We start from the raw sequence: 17,586 nt of genomic DNA on the forward strand, positions 1-17,586 counted from the left end.
CAGCTGGCACTGCTGGCCCATGTCTGCTCTCTTAACACTTGTTATTTATATATCATTTAAAACAGCACTTGGGTTTCAGTCTGCTGCCAGACCTTCTGCTGAGGTGCGAGCCACACGCATGGCTCTCCTTCCATGAGCACACTCAGATTCTCACCAAAGCTCATAAACATACATAACAATCTCAAAGTTTATTACACATTACTTAAACACCTATCCCAGCTACGACTTAAAGCCAAATGACAAAATAACTTCTAACAGTGCTGAGCACTCATGACAGCTGTCACCCATTGTGCAACATTTTCTTTCCCAATTAGTGAAAGGTCATGTTATTGCTATAAATAATTACATTTTGATTTACAGAACTATTAAGGGCCTAGAGAAATGCATCATACAAGTGATTACATTGGCCTTTAAAAAAATAAATAAATTCAACTAAGTAAGTACTCAAAGGAAAATAGTAAATCTATTTATATATCATAATTAGGATGGGTAGGAGAAAATGGTTTTCATACACATTTCATAAGCCATATGGAACCACGTTGTGCAATTCTCTTCATCCTGCTACAAAACCCTTAGCTTTCAGCTCTAATGAGCCCAGGAAGCCAATTTATTTACCTTCCTGTATGACTCGACATTTACAATGGCATTTATTTGTATGCGGCACATTACACGTGGCCAGGTACTTTCAGAGGGCTGCAGAAACATCTTCTGATGACAGTGCGAGGTTAATACTGATAAATAGCACTCCTGCAAACTGAATAATCAAAATTGTCTGTGGTCAGTGTGCCTGGATTTTACAATGCAGCCTCTGCTGATGTTGTTCTGCCCCTTTTTAGAGGCAGAGCAGATAGGCAGGATGAAGCAAATAAAATCAGCTTTATAAAAGAGCTAAAACAGCTGGTTCCTCAGCAGAGTTGCTGTGGCAGTCTCAGCCCAGTGATTTTACTTGTTACCAGTGCCATGCAGGACACCAGCCTGCAGCAGCCACTGCAGCAGGCAGGGACACACGCTGCCTCCTTGCTCCCTGTCCCTCCATCCCAGCAGGCACTTCCATCACCTGGCAGCAGGCTTGCAATTTGCAGCACAAAGGACCCAGGGATGCACACCACAGCATACCAAAGGGTGGGCCAAGTCATTGTTCCTCCTCTACATCTATATCATGCAAGGTCCCCGATGGCACTTGGGAAACCATCGTCCATCCTGCAGGGAAGACAAAACAGCAACAAAGCTCCTGTCCCTCTGGCATGGAGTGGGGGAAAGCTTCCTTCATCCCTCAGCATCACCCACCACTGCAGCAAGCACCAGCCCGGCACTGAGGGGCTGTCTGGGACCCCATTAGGGCACCTTGGCCTTCATTGAAGGGAAAGCAAAGAGGATTGGGAGCGTGCAACCAAGCAGGCAGTGCTGACATCGTGAAATAAAGCAGAAAGCTCCTGCTAGAGCCAGCCAAGAAGCTTTGAGGGCTGCAGACCTGGAGAGAGAGTTAGGAAACCAGAAAGCCTGCGGTTCCTCCCCTTTGAGCTGGATCTTCTCCCCAGGGTCCCCTGAGAGGTGCCAGCACTGGACTAAAGGCTGTAGGATGCATTGACCCACAGGTCTGAAGAGAGACACTAGAGCAAAGTGCCTGATGCTTTGGTAATTGCAGAGTAACAGTGTAATCCATAAAACAGGAGGAGTAAATGCAATTACAAAGGATCTAGCAGCAATTTGTCAACCTCCATTTAAAAACCTTGTATTTAGTTTAGCTGGTATGAACTTTAATTGGAGTAAAACTGGGAATGGCAATCCACTGGGAACAGACCGAGGAGGCTGGCAATGCACAGAGCTTCCTGAAGGCAAGAAGCTGCTGCAGTAAGCAGCCGAGCATCCTTCCCTAGGTGAATTTGGGCACAAAGGCTGCAGGCTCTGGCACATCCCAGCACAGCTGCCCATCACCCTGTCTCTGCTTCATGTAGCTTGGGTCGAAAGCCAGTACTGGGGAGCAAATGGGCAAGAACCAGCACAAGAAAGCTCCGAGGAGGAAGGAAATTTGAAGAACAGGCTGGATGCTAAGCTTGGGTGTGACACTAGCAAAACCCTGCTTGCATGAAGCGCTGTCACACTGTAAGCTGAAACCCATGAGAATAATTGCTGCCTTCCTGCATGACTTAAAAGAGGATGTGACCACACCACCCACACTGATACCTTAAAAACACAAAATAGCTCTCCTGTAGCCACAGGAATAGAGAGCAGCTTATGTCAGAAGAATTCTATGAATTACTCAACAGTGCAGCAGCCACAGATTTCCCCTTTAGCAAAGGTGCAACCCCACATGACCCCGGAGACCAGCACATCTCACCTGCAGGAAAACCAGAGCGAATACACTGGAGCAGCTGCATACATCAGGATGTCCAGGTGCACCTTGCTGGAGGAGGGTTAATTGCTTTATTTTTTTAAGGCAATATGTTACTGTGGAGTGTTCCCACCTGCTGGACACCATCTCTGTTTGCTACCTGGGTCTTCCTTCTCTAGCAATCAAGTTTATAAAGTCCTTTTAAATTAACCAGCTTAAAGCCTTTGCTACAAAACCATTTTTTGTCTCTTCTCCATGTCTTGTCCCCTTGGAGGTTTTCATTTACTTCTTTACCACTCCATGAGTCTCAGATTTTCCCCCCAGCTCCCCTCCAAATGCCACCTTGTACCACGTCCTCCTAACATTTCAACCCTTAATTCAGCAGCTGGGACCCAGTAGGGCATGTCAAGTAACAGCACCCAGAAAGGCCATCGTTTTAGAAGGAGGAATGCATTGTTATTTATCTAAGTAGTTTTCATCCAAACAGGACAGAGCACTTGAACTGTAGTAACTCTCCTAATGGAGTAATAAAAGAGGAAAAGTTATCATTTAGCAGAAAAGCTGAGTCCTCAAAAGTATTCATTAGTGTTGGAACAGCTGTGATGGGGAGATATTAACTCTGAAAGGGAGGAGGTGATAACAAACTCTCGGGTACAACAATATTGGTCCTGGAGTCTTCAAGAGCTTTTGAGTCCTATCCCAAAGGCTGGAGGCCAACCCCTAAGCCCCCCCTGGCAAGAGCGGTACAGCCTGAGAGCTACACCATGTGTACAGATTAGATAAACTGTCAGGATAAGGGTAACGGTGCAATGTCCTAGTTAATGTAGGGTTGTTCCTGCCCTTTGGTTTTCTTACCATCCTCTCTACCCTACCCCATGGCCGCAAGAGGCAGTGACAGCCCCCTGAGATGTGGGACAGGGACTGTTGCCTTCACTCACCTCTTGTTCATGACAAGGTCCCAGCCCCAACGTTGTGTGTTGCCACACAGCTCTTTCAATAACCTACATGGGGCTGTGCAGACCCTCAAATGTCAGCTGCAGCTTCCCACTCCCTGTGTTCAACGTGTGGGGAGGGACAGAGAGACAGATCTGGGAAGCATAGGATGCTCAATAAGGGGCATCTTGCTCTAACTCCAAGGGATCACAGGGCTCAGGGTAACTCAGGAGAGGCAGGCAGGACCCACAGACTGGTCCTGAGATTTCACAGGAGCAAAGAGACCCATAAATGTCATTGAAAATAGAGAGGAACTGAACCAGGGTAACTCTCGCACACTCTGGGAGGGTTAGACCTGCTCCTGGAGGAACCTTGGCAGCTTTCAAAGATCTCATGGGTAAAATCATTAATCCTGGAGCTGGCAAACCACAGCCAGCACAAGCAGCAATCCAGATAACCTTTGCTGTATAGCAGTAAGGAAAACATAGGAGGTGCCCTAGAGAAACAAGAAATAGAGAACGTGAAGATGGGAGAGGAGCCTTCGAGTACCTGCCATGTCTCTAGCTGTGCTCAAAAGTCTTTTGTTGGCCTTTGTTTAACTGTCCAGCTCAGGATCCCCTTCTGATCCATTAAAATATCATAAAGACTAAAGTATTACTGTGGAATGCATGAACTACCCATGTTCTCATTTTTGTTTGATTTGATTTCTCTATAAAGCCTCTCTCAAGGAGCTCAGATTGCGTTTACTTGGGGAACATTTTGTCAGATCAGCATGTACAGCATGAAATCAATAGCAGCTTTTAAAGACAGACAAGATTCATCTGTCATCCAGAACAAAGTCTTAAGCCACCTTTCCTTGGGTAGAAACTGCTGCTTAATAAAGAAAATTTTCCACCCTCCTTCCACCTGCCTCAAAACCTCTTTGTCCACGTCCAGTGTGGGCAACAGGCAACAGCTCACCTCTCTGTGTAACACTATTTCTGACCAAAAAAAACCTACTTCTGTATAAAATAGCACTATTTCTGTCCAGGTATGATGAACCCGAGGGGACGGCATGGAGCTGGGACAGGGGAGGGTCAGGCTGGGGGTTAGGAGAGGTTCTGCACACAGTGCTCCACACATGCTGCTACCACAAGAGCTGTTCTTACAGACACTCAGTATCCAGCCTTTTGCACAGTTTCAGCCCTCCAAATCACACTGTCTTCTGGAAATTCAACATTTTTTCTCCGTGGACAGGGGCCAAATCAGGGTATTTAGTTTGGCAAAGTCACAACATGTGGGACCTACGAATTGGTCATATTGAAGCATAAAACCTCCTTCCTCTTTCCATGCTCTGCCACAGCGTGTGCTTAGATGAGTGTCAGTCCGGGTTTTGGTCATTGTTCCTTCTGGTAACTTTCTATTTAATGAAAACAACAGAAATTTCAGGCCATTCATGTTGATAGTACTGTAGGAGCATTGACACATTATGAAACAAACACAAATAATATCTAGAGGACTCCTCTATCTTCTGCAGGTTTGTGAGACTTCAGTCATGCAATTCTCATCTAATGTACAAAATAATTTAATAACCACGAAATAAGGTGTAATTTTACAATCTTACCTCTACTTCCACCATTCAGGACTGGAATTTTGGAGTTCCCAAATTCTGAATTCCCTGAATTCTGAAGCTTTTGTTAGACAAGGTGTATGCCCAAAAGGACACAGGTGGCCATCAGCCCCCAGGTATGGTTGGTCTCAGGGCCAGTGACAAGCTATATGCAGCTGTTGGGTTTTTGTGTTTCACTAGGGTTTCACCTCTCCTGGCAGCCCTGGAGGAAGATGACACCTGCCTACATGCCTTGAGACGATGTCAGAGGATGCTGGTTGTGCTGTGGGAGGGGCGGGTGGTCTGATATCGGCACCAGAAGGAGGGACCCCAACCTGGTCTCTAAGCAAAGCTCTTCAAATGTTCCTGCAGATGAGTCTCTGCTGGAGGCTCCTAATGGGGCAGAGGAGTGGGAAGAGGCAAGGAGCCACGCTGGTGTTGTGTCAGTGCAAACAGAGACTCTGACACATCTCTCATTGTGCTTGTGCTCTTACTTTAACCTGGCTTGGGGTAACTGCTGTGTGAGGTGACCGGGCAACAACTGGTCACCCCAACAGACCACAGCACTCCTCCTCCAAAAAGAGCAGTTCCATAAACCGGGGCTGAGACACGATAACAGGGCTCCCCCAAACAATCCCAGCTGCAAGCACTTTGCAAGGACAGCAGAGGCATCTTCCAGGGACCCAGTGGCCTCAGGGGCTTTCTAGTTCACGGCACAAGCCTGGTGCAAGCACTTGGACACGGGACGGACATCACAGCTGAAAGCCCACGAGACGCAGCCTTCAAGGTCAGACAACGACTGGCTTTGTACGTCCGCCTCTGTATTTGTCAGTGACACAATTAGCTAGAGGCAAATACTCATTTTCCATTGATCTGTAGGCAGGGCAACTGTTGCCAAAGGTAACATTAGCACCGTCAATGATAAATGGTACATTGTGGAGGTTCAACCATATGAATCTCCTGTGTTTCCACATAGTCAACAGTTCTTAATGCAGTTTCACTTCTCCCTTGGAAAAAAAAAAAAAAAGAGCAGAGAACGGATAATTTCCCTTTCACTGTATAGTACCAAGCATGCCAAGGAATGTTTCGGTATTTCCACCACTTGAGGGGGGGGGGAAAAATCACCACAGGGAAAAAAAAAAAAAACACTCTTTCCAGCTATAATTTCCTTCTCAATCTGTGAAGCTTTGGTGCTGTCTGAGGCCAAAACACCTTCAGGAGTGAAGCTTTCAGCAGTGGACTATGTCAAGCCCTGCAGACACACCTTGACCAATCTGTATGACCAGTCTCACACACACCAGCAACTTGTCCTAAACACAACCCTGCATTCAGCCACAGCTTCCAGAAAACACAGGCCCTTCCTGAGCTGCATGGCCAGGGCTCTTTCCTAGCCCTGATTTCAGCTGCCAGCTGCCCAGATTGAGGCACTGTTGTTTTGCAGGGGAGCGCGCTGCTTATCTTGTGTCTGCTCTCCCTTAACTGTCCCTCCTTCATCCGGCTGAACTCAAGAAATGCCATTACTGAATGTCATCAAACATCACTCGTTGTCTTCTGTAGACAGACTAAATACTGGGTATCGCACAAATCAGTTAAAGGGAGGGCAGGGAGGATGGGGAGCTGACCCAGCTTTGCACAGTGATGGAGCCAAGGGACAGAAGTGCCCCTGACTTGCACCAGGCCAGGAATGCACTGAGCAGGGGCCAGCTGGGTGTTGATCCGTGGGTTGGCCATCAGGCATGTGCAGCACCAGCTGATGGAGCCACGGGCAGCTACTTTTATCCCTACCCAGCCCTGGTGGACACAGCTGTGTCCCTTACCTCAAGCAACAACCTGCTGAGGCAGGAGGGAAAAGAAAATGGGCACGGCAAGCTGCCCACGGGGAGCTCAGGGTTCTTCTCACGGAGGTTTGAGATGATGCTGAAGGCCCCACTACATGAAGAAGGTATTTGCACCTAGCAAGAAGAAGGCATTTGCAGAAAGCTGTCTGCTGAATCCAAGCATCAAGGAAATGGTGTCAGTCTCAGAGGGGATGTGGTAGGTCTGGAAAGCAGACTGGTTTTTCCTCACTTATCACCTGGAGGAGACAGGTAATTTATCAGCAGCATGTGAGCTTTTGACATCCCCAGTGTGGCTGCTTGCTGTGAAGAGGAGGAAACCCCAGTGGCCGAGTGCCAGGCTCTACCTTTGGCTCCTGCCCAGCTGCAATGCAAGCCTCTGCACTGCAGCAGATGCAGCCACTGCTGTGCCCTGTTATTCCTGAAGGAGTGCTGGGAATTTGATGGGAAACAAAGCCAGCGTTTTGTCTCTGGGTGCTGAGGGCTGACTGCAGCCACCTCTGCCACCAGCAGTATAAAAACTGCAGGAGTACAGACACCAGACAGACGGCAATTTCATCAGCCCAGGAATGCGCAGAGCCTGTGCCCTCAGTCTCATATTTCCTCTGCCCTCTGCTCTCTTCTCTTCCCTGTCCAACACAGGTTTCAGCCTGTAACTCTCTGGGGAAGAGATGACCGTGCACAAGGCTGGCTGGCTGCCTAGTGAGACCCACTTCTCAAATTTAAGTTGAGCTGCCAAGTGTCTCCAGCAGCACATCAGAGCCACGCACACAGACTTCACCATGCCACCATCCCGCTAACACAGCCACAGTGTGCGTCCACAGGGTCAGCCTGATTTGAAAAAAAAAAAAAAATTAGGACATGAGGAGTTATTTTTATTGGCCCTCCTCCACGCAGTTGAATTATGTTTGCTTTGTTTTGTGTTTGTTTGCTTTAATTTCTCCCTCATTACAGGAAAGTATTGGCAAGAGAACTTTCAGCCATCTCAAGTCTCACTGGGCAAAGAACGGCTGAGAGAAATCAGCCCCAAACAGCCTGCATAGTTCAGTCAAAATAACGCCGTCCACATTGCTATACCTATACCGAGTTGTAACCATAGAAGTGGTTTTTGAGTCGTGTTCTTCTGCATGGTTTTAAGCGTATAGATAAACTGGATGGGACTGGGATTGGAAGCCTTTCCTACAGCACACAGCCTGCCTTATATCTCCAGCACAAAGCACTTCCCTGCAGCCATTAAAGTGTGCCTCAGTTCAAAATGTAAGTGGAATTGAGCCAAGCCAAAAAATTCTTGAAGAAATAAATGGTTTGCAGTTTTTTCTTTTTTTCAGGCCAGGCCAGATGCTTAGCAATACCACTGTAGATATCCCATTATGCTTCACTGGGGAAAGTGGTATTTGGCCTTGTTCCCCCTTGGAACGGACATCTATTTGGATGGCCCCTTGTGTCTAGGATCGCAGCCCAGCACTGAGTATTCATTCCCTCTGCATGCCAGGGAAAAGAGCTGTGCTGCCTTTTACAGAGCAGGAGATGTGACCTGTCCTTGGACACACATGGTGAGGCTGCAGCAGGACAGCAGTGAGCCCAGCCCCAAAGGACACCATGAACATTTCAGCCACCAGACCAGCCTTGATTTTCAACCAGGCAACCAGTCTAAGGCAGGGAGGTTGGAAAGCTTGGAAATGGAAATTTTGTTTGCAGCAGTGGTTGGCTTTTTTTTTTTTTTTTTTTTTTTAAGGGACACGGACATCAACACGCAGAGATTTTGTAGTGTCCTGTTCCTGCAGCAGGTCCATAGCTCTACTGTGATGGCTTACTTCCCTGGTACTTTCCCTGTGTCACTGTCACTGACTGCATGGCAGTTATGAGCTTCCCTATTTTCTGCCTTGACCCATTTCACTTTTTTCACTTCTTTATCTGAAATCTTGAAGAAAACCAGTGAGCTAACATCACAGCATTTAACAGCAAGTTTCCTATTTTCCCTGGCCATGTCTATTCTTCCCCTTGCTCCTCACGTTGAGCAAGGATGTCTGCAACACACGCACCCATCTCAGCTCTAACTGCTTCCCCTCACATGTTCTGTCTCTCCAGAGTCTCAGTCTCACTTCAGATTTTGCAGAAATATATGTTCCTGAGGGCCAGGTTTACAAACTTTGTCAGTACACATATGCACAAGAAGGTACGAAAGAGAATTTGTCCTCTGATTCCCTTTTGAGACTGAAACACAGAAGACCAGGAAGCCCATGAAAGAATTCAGTACTCCTTCGCCAAATACCCAGGTCCCCGAATGCTCAAACACCAGAGAACCCATCTGGGCCAGAGTGCAAAGTAACTTCTAAATGGTGCCGGTGTCCCTGTGCTGCTGGGCTGGAGGGTCATGGCAGCTGGACCATCAAACTCAAACCACTGTCTTTTTTCTTCAAAAAGCTAGCTCCAGCCAGTTAATGTGTTTTTGGGGCACAATTTTCCTCCTGGAGCACTTTGGTGTATTCTAGTAAGGGATCGCTGTGTTTGAGGGTTGGATAGCAAGGGAAGGGCAGAGAAAAGCCAGTGTCTCCTCAGCCAAGGAAAACACATCAGCCAAGCCATGCAGGGCAGCCTGAGAAGAGCCCGAGCTGCACCCCACACTACCCAGGCCCCAGGGACCCAACTGAAGAAACTCTACCATGTGGGGGCAATTTTAGGGGCTTAAGGTAATCCAACATTTTAAATCACCTTCCTGGGCCAAAGCTGACCACACCTTGCTCTGGAGGGTCCCCCAGGCCTGTGGGCTCTGCCGTGCTGTGAGCAGCAGCTCCCAGAGGTCATCCTCACGTGGGGCACAGCAGCAGAGGCTGACTGCCATGTGAGTGGCATCCCCAGCCATGTGCACCTCCTCCCACTCACAGTTGGGCCATTTCCCCATAGAAACCAGAAGAACAGTTTTCACCATGAAGCAACTCCAGAAGACCATCTGAGTTTTTTGCTTGGTTGCCATTTGTGTGTCCCTTCCACAGCCGTGCTTCCTGCCTGCCTTGGTTTCTTATGCAGAAACCTTTTCTCATAGCCTTGGAGACAACAAGGAGGATCCCCACACGCTGAGATCTGATGGTCCGGGATAATGTGGGGATGGAGAAAGGCCCCCTGTGTCCTCTGGTGGTGAGATTGGTGCCAGAGGGATGATGACAGCAGTGTTATACACACAGAACATGTTGGACAGCCTCCAACCACTTCTGCCACATGAACATCAAGGCCCAGAAGTACCATTCATGCTTGAAACAAGTTGATGAGCAGACTTGTGAATGGGATCTGCATGGACAGACCTCCCAGAGGCTCTGGGAGCCTTGTTTGTCCCCACACTGACCGCCCTTGTCAATGCACATCAGTCAGAGCCGCGTCCCCTCCCTTGGGTAGTGCTGGCACCGGGCAGGTCATACACTGAAGATGGAGCCAGTGGACATAGACGTAGCAGAGATGCACCAGGAAAAGTCAGCCCTGGTTAGCAGGGAGCAGCAGGTCCTCACAGGGACAAGCAACAGAGCAAAGAGAGGAAATAAAGAGCATTTTCACACTGGGGTTGATCTGGGATCTCTGCAGGAACCTGCACGGGGCGGACAGGTGGGTGACAGCACCGCAGGTGACACCAGCTGATTCTTGGCAGGTGGCCTTATGAGCTGGAGCAAGCAGGTGTTCAAATGGCAGGTGACAGAGGAGATCCAGGCAACGGGATGCAAAATCCTTATTTTACATACAAAACAGGGCAGCTGAATGACATCCTGGGCAGACAGCTCTGTGGGAATGATACCTAACGCAAGGAAGTGAGCAGAAACCTTAAATTAAATGGTGGGAGTTACTAACAGAGGAAAAAATGAATATATCAGGAACAAGAAGTTGTGCCACAACACAGTCAGGGCAGCCCCAGCTCAAGGGCTCTGTGCAGTTTGGGTCCCTCCATCTCAGAGGTGGCAGCAGAAGTGGAAAAGGTCCAGAGCAGAGGTATGGGGTTAGTAGAGGGATGGCAGAGCTCTGAACGGGATCCTCTAGGCTGGAAATGGGACAAATGAGAATGGAGTTCTGCAAAATAACCGAGGACTAGAGAGGGTGGAAAGAGAAAAACTGTCTCTTCCTACACACGAAGTATCAGATGAAGGTAGTAGGCGCAAGACCCAAAGCCAGAAAAAAATGAAGTGTTTTCTCACAGAGTGTGTAATTAGACTGCAGCAGCTCCCCAGTGTAGGATGCTGTGGTTGCTAAAAGCTGAGCTATACTCAGAAAGGATGGAGAGGGAGCAACAGGAACAAAACAACATCAAGTGCTTTTAAATACAGACACTGCTATTTAAATACAGACCCTGCCAAACCTCAATTACACTCAGCTGCGAGCTCAAAAGAAGTCTGGGAAGTCAGATTGGTAAATCAGTCCCTTCATGGCTCTTCCCAAAAATTATCTTCTGTGCTCTTTCTTCTTGTCACCCCGTGGAAAAACAAAACATGGCTGATGCTATATTAAACATAGAAAATATTTACAAGAAAAGAACTTCTACAAATTCAAGTCAACTATAGCCCACTTAAATCTTTTCGCTGTGGCGTTCTGGTTCATGCGAGCCTGGAGCCTGCCTCATGTCCCTGGTTGCAGCTAGGACATGTTTATGCTCCGGCCCTATCGACAAGAACAAACATCCCGAGCAAACATCTCTGCTTGGTTCAATGCCCTAAGAAACCAGGGCCTTGTGGGAAATTCCACCCTTGCCACAGGCTCTCAGGAGGCCTCACATCCCACTGAGTGATACAAAAATGTGGGTCCTCAACACCAGCCGGCTGCAGAGGGGGAAGGGCCATTCAGTGGCACAAGGAAATTCCTGTCCTTCTACTGTGCTCTTGTCTGGTCCCTGGCTGTGACTTTGGCTGTCCCTTCTGGTCCCATCCCACCATGGCGTGTGGTGAGGAAAACCAAATTGTGGCTATGAGGAGTTGCAAACCTCTCTGGTCCACTATTATTTATGTTTTCCCTCTCTTTGCCCTTTCTCTTAGTGCAATAGGTCAATGTTTAAAATGTACGGGAGGATAAGAGTGTTCTTGACCCTGTCTCTCAGCTCCATCAACCTCCCTTCATGCTTGCTTCATGCTTGCTTCATCCTTGGGAAGGCAACGCTTCAGACAAAGGCCATAGAGCCTTCTCCTCCTGCTTCTTTCCAGGTGGGTGAGAAGGGATGGTATGTCACAGATTAGCCTTCAGACAAGCTCTAAGTGAGCTCTGCCTGGCCAAAGAGTTTGCAGGATGATGGTACCACTGAAGGTAGCTCTGGGGCCTTCCAGCCCCCTTCCCTTTCAACGCAGGACAACCTGCAGTACAAGCTCAGGTCAGCCCATGGTTTTGCATAGCAGAACCTTGAAAAGCTCCAAGTGGAGAGTCCACCACCTCTCTGGGCTGCGTGACCTCCTAGGGAAGTTTTTATTCCCTAACTTTGAACATGAACTTTCCACCTAACTCGTGCCCATTCCCCCTAAGCATACCACCTGCTGTCACTGAGGAGTGTTCAGCTCTGTCATCATTACAAGCACTCTCCACACAAGTTGCTATCAAGTTGTCCTTTATCCCCCTCTGCCAGGATAAGCAAGCCCAGCTTCTGCAGGCCCTGTTCATCAGCCACATGCTCTAGACCCCTCCACAGGACCATCTCGCTGGCAATATTTCCCTCACTGGGACAACTCTCTCCTGCAGGTGTTGTCAGCAAATGAGACATGAGGGACTTTGGTGGAGATCCTTCTGGCCAGCAGCAGTGGTTTTCCAAGAGGACAGGGTGCTGCCCCTGCCTCCAACCCTGACAGCTCGCAGCACAGCTTGGGGGAGATGCTGGAGGCATCAGTCCAGGTGGAGGACAGCCTTTGCTCTGGGTGTTTTTAGAGAGCCCTTCACTTCTCAGAAGCAAAAGGGAGCTGCATCATGGTGCCGCAGGAGATGTTGCAACACTTGGAGAAGAAGGCTGCTGCCATTGACCTGCAGTGACTCCTTGCTAACAGGAACAGTTATAAACAGAGGTTCTCACAGCCTCGGCCAGAGCCTGTCTTCTTCAAACAGCAGCTGGTCTTCAAGGCAAGCCACATGTGACCGAAAGTGCTTGTGCCCCTTGCTCACACGCACGGGGCTGGCTTTGGCCCGCAGCTGCTCCTCAGTTGGCCATGCAGATGTGCGGCCTTGTCCAAGCCAAGGGGACAGCTGTGAGCTTGCTCTCCAGATGCCTCCTCCACAGAAGAATAAGGTGGGTGGCTCCTGCATGGTGGCCAGACCTGGAAAAAGTGCTGAAAATCCTGCTGGAAGATCTCCAAGAGCTGCCAGGCTCACATGTGAGGATCCTGATGTTGAGGGGCAAGGCACAGCCACGCCACCACTGGTTGCCCTGCAGGAGATGAAACTTCTTCTGCAACACTGAGAGCTGAGCTACCCAAAAACAGAGCATAGAAAAGGACTGGGCAATCCCTTCTGACTTCTTCATTTCATGAGAAATTCCCTCTGCACAGCACAAGGAGCTCAGCAGCTCAGAGGTGCAGCAGCCCCAGGGAACCTGGGCCAGCCACGGAGCTCATCCTCAGCCTCACTTATGGCCAAGAGGGTGGCGGCCAGCTGAAGCATTTCTGGGTTGAAAAGAGAAGTTCAGCGATGCTGAAACCTTAGGAATCCAGTATTGTGCAAAGCATCAGAGGCTAACATAAACATCTCTGCATTTACACAGAAGAAAAATCAGGCAGTGTCTGAGCAAAACCAGCGTGCTGTCCCCCCCAGGCAGCTGTCTGTCATTCCTCCATGGACGGAGGCTCTCCCTGGGGAAGGGCATGACTTTTCCAAACAAATGACTCTGACATAATCTGCCTTCTGCAGTAGCTACAGCCTTCACACAGGCCCCTAAAGCATGCAGAAATCTGAGCTTGCATCATGGCTGGCAGCATTGATTGTTTCCAAAAGCGTGAGGCAACCACATGGTTTCCCGGAATCACTGCTTTTCCTGTAGCCTTCCAGCCCTGACAGCCCTTCAATCCAGCCTAAAGCTTTCTGCTGGGGTTGGAGAGAGAAAGTCCTAAGCACACACCGCAGCCCAAATGGGTCAGGCATCTCAGCCTCCACTGAAGACCAGGCTGACAGCAGTTTGGGTTTGTGCATGGCCCCACAGTAGGACAGGACAAACACCACCCCACAGCTTTGTACTGCTTGGACAAGCACAGCAAGACACGGCAGGGCACGGAGCAGCAGGGCCACAGCTGTAAGATGGGAGCTGCAGTAGTGCTGCCCTCCAGCAGTTCTTCCCAGGGCCATGCGTGCCATCCACCCACCAGCCTCCTCGAGCACCCCGCAGACTTCTCGACCCAAAGCTCAGCCACCAAAGGGATTTATCTGAAGTTCACCCACTCAGGGTGTCTCCCATTCCCAAAACAGCCCCGTGCTGCCTACATCTCATCTGCAGCATCCAGCCCTTCCTTCCCCTTTCTTGTGTCCCCCCACATGGAGGAGCTATGTGCATCAGGCAGCCTGTGTGCCCTCCAGCTATGGGCTCTCCTCATTCTCAGATCTCTTTTTACATCCCACCTTGTTTTCCTAGATTCTCCCTCTGCTTTCCCTCCAACCCCCTCTGATCCACATGTCCACGGACACTGCAGGATGTGCTCCTCACCCCTGCACAGAGCACATGGGGCTCAGCACCCGCTTCCTGGCCCCCTTCTGGACCAGCTGCCAGGGACGAGGTGAAGGTGAGGTGATGGATGGCAAGTTAGGGACCAGGATGGGAAAAGCTCCTCAGGATGGGAGGAGCTGGGAAAAATGAAGTCAGCGGGGGTGGGTTTCAGCAGATACAGATGAGACACCTCGGGGGAGGCCAGTCTAAGGAGAAAGTGGAATTTGGAGGAGTTGAAAACTCCTCAGGAAATTATACTGAAGGCATGAAGAAATCTCTCAGTGCAGCAGAGGGATGTGGGGTGTGATGGGAATTCAGCTGACTCATAAATTCTTTAATCCCCTGAACTTTAAGAGGGAATTACAGAATAAAAAACAACAGTTATTTAAATTCCAGTGGATTCACGTCAAACTGTGGCACCTGGGGAGCAACTGGAAAGCCAAAGCACAGATGCCATTACCAAGGGATGGAAAAGCACCACGGGACACAGCTGTAAGTGCTCAGAGGTGCATCTGCTCCGGCAGCAGCCGTGGTTTAAGCAGGCTGTGCCCTCCCTGCCCCGCTGCCCCCTGCTCAGCCCCCTGCAGCACACACAGCCCTGGGCTCTGCCCCCACGGCTGCTCCAGCACAGGCAGGGGAGAAGAGAGGGCTGCTCATGCCAGCCACGCTGCCAAAAAGTAAATGAAATAAGATAACGCTAACAAACTGTGCATCCAGCTGCAGCCTAAATAAACCGGAGGCTCCCAGAGAAAGAAAACTGGGACTTCCATGCCAACACAAACCTGGATGGAGACTCACAGTCAGGGAGCAAAACAGCACGGAGGTGTTGAGTGTGGGGCCACAGGAGTCTGATCCGAGCCAAGGGCATTCAGCATTTGGGTGCCAAAATGCAGAGGATGCTCGTGAGAGCTTCAGGGACTGCAAGCAGGGTGAGTGGGGTAGGGGACAGGATTTGATCTTGCAGTTATCTAGGAAAAAATATATATCAATAGGATACAATTCAACCAGAACAAGCACAGCTCAGCACAATGACACAGACATAAACAACTGCACAAGTAAGGGGAGGAAATTGCCTGTTCTGCAAAAATACAAACACTCTGGAGTAATAAAGGGTCATGAATGGGTTGTGTCAACACATTGCTGTGAAAAAAGGAAATCTCTAGCTGGGACTTGCAAAAACAAGTTGACACCTTCACAGCATGGAAAGTAACTCTCCTGCTCTAGCTGTCATCATTGAGGATGAGCTACTGTGCAGTGTCCGGTCTGGGCAATCCACCTCCAGAGTCTGAAGGAAAACAGAGAGGAAAACTGACTGTCCAGAAAGTGATGCATCAGAAAACATTGAAAGAAGCAACATAGCTTAACTGAGGAAATGTGGGGTACAGGGGACAAGATGTTGGCCCTCAAGCAAGTAAAAAGTTGGTGTGGCAGGGCTGTGGGTGCCACACCAACAGCTCTCACCTCCACTCCTGGTGTTCAGCTCACACGAGGCAGGAGCCCCCCAGCACCCACCTCCTGGGGGGACTCAGCGCTGGGCGTCTGTTGGGTGGGTCCTGCTGTGGGAGGATCCTCACATCCTGAGGATGAGGACACTTCACCCCTGGGAGGGAGATGAGAATCCTCATGTCCTGAGGATGTGGACACTTCACTCCTGCAGTCGCTGTTTCCCAAACTCACCTTCCTCCCTGCAAAAAGTGTCGGATAGGCATAAACCTCATCCACAGAACTATTGTGGCCCACACGGTCATCATGCAGTCTTGGGGAAAATATCTCCCAGAAATTTTTATTTTTGTAGCCTGAATGCCTCTCTGTGCTTTTTTTTGTTTAATAATTTGTTGAGGAGCCACCAACTGGGTTTAGCATCATATTAATGACCATATTATTAATGTGGGGCACAAAGCAGAAGATAAAGCTCCACGTTACATCCCTAATGGCCAGGGCCAGCTGTCTAATAAAGAAACTGCTGTGGGTCAGGGCTTTGGCTCACTGCAGAGTGTTTCACATGGCACTTCTCTCCTTGCCCCCCCCCCCCCCCCCCCCTGGGGCTTAAGCACCAGCAGCACGCAGCACCCTAATGCCCTCTCTGGAGACGCGGGCATCAGTCCTGCAGGTGCACAAAAAGAGAATTTTCCCCCTTGCTGGGCTGTGATTTTAAGCTGGGAGAGCGTGGGGCTGGGTCAAGAACCACAGATGCTGGTTGGCAGCGGGATGAGGGTTTCTCTGCTGGAAGGGAGCAGCCCCAAGTGCCTGACACGGGGTATTTAGGGGCAGGCAGGGAGCAGCCCCAGCCCGCCGGGCTCCGCGAGTTCCCGCAGGTCCTACCCCCACCTAGCGGCTGCTCCCAGCCTCGCCGCGACACCGGGGGACAGCAGAGCACCCGTTTTCGGGGGGGACACCCCGGCAGGTGGCCCCAACCCGGGGGACATCCCGCAAAAAGCGCCACGAAACACGCGTGGCCTCGGAGCCGCGGGGGCTGCCTCCAGGACCGTGGGCTGCACGGACAGACCAGCCCCAAAACAGCTTGGTAGCTCTGAAACTGCCTTGCCTGGAGGTGTAGCTGGCTGGCCCAGCTTTTTGTCCCACATTTGGGTTGTGCTGGATTAGATCTGGTGAGCAAAATGGGCCACGGGCTGCGTGGCTGCATCCGCACACCCCAGCATCAAACATCCCTGCCAGCACCCAGACAAATCCACCTCCTCCTCCAGCCCTCCGGGTGGTGAGGGGGGTTTTGAGCTGCGGAGACTTGGGGGTTTTCTGAACACCATTTTTGCACAGAGGAAGGAACAGCACCACCACCATCACCACCCCGTGCTGTGCTTCCCTTCCAGCAGCTGGAAATGGAGGTTCAGATCTTTCTCAACACTGGGCAGGCCAGTGGGGAAGAAAATGACATCATTTGGCACAGCACAAGCCCATCTTGTTAGGAGACACAAAAGATCAGTGGATGTAATCCAGCAAAATAAAAAAAAAAAAAAAAAAATACTCATTTGTTGGCCAAGATTTCCTTTACATTTTTTACAAAACCCTGAGAGTCTCTGTGCTATAACAGATTGCTCCAGGACCTCCTTGCTGCTCTGCCCCCTTGCAAATCCTTCAGCCAGCCCTGAGCCACAAGGGTTGTCCCAACAGCTGATTCAACCACCCTCCGTTTATTTTAAATGCTCACAAACCAATAGCCCTTCACAACACCCAGTGCGATGTGATGGAGGTGGTGGGAAGACACAGGGATGGAGGCAGGAATGTGTCTTTTGGTGCCGAT

At 49.8% G+C, this 17,586-nt stretch overlaps 1 long non-coding RNA gene across 1 annotated transcript; it reads right to left on the minus strand.

Moving 5' to 3' along the window:
* Positions 1-169: 169 nt before the first annotated feature.
* LOC311437944 lies at positions 170-15,868 on the minus strand. Its single transcript, XR_014693852.1, has 2 exons — positions 15,789-15,868; positions 170-1,200 (listed from the first exon to the last, which is right to left on the minus strand). It is a non-coding gene; the product is annotated as an uncharacterized lncRNA (long non-coding RNA).
* Positions 15,869-17,586: the final 1,718 nt, after the last annotated feature.

This window comes from Aythya ferina, assembly GCF_964211825.1.
Source record: "Aythya ferina genome assembly, chromosome: 5".
Lineage (NCBI taxonomy): Eukaryota > Metazoa > Chordata > Aves > Anseriformes > Anatidae > Aythya > Aythya ferina.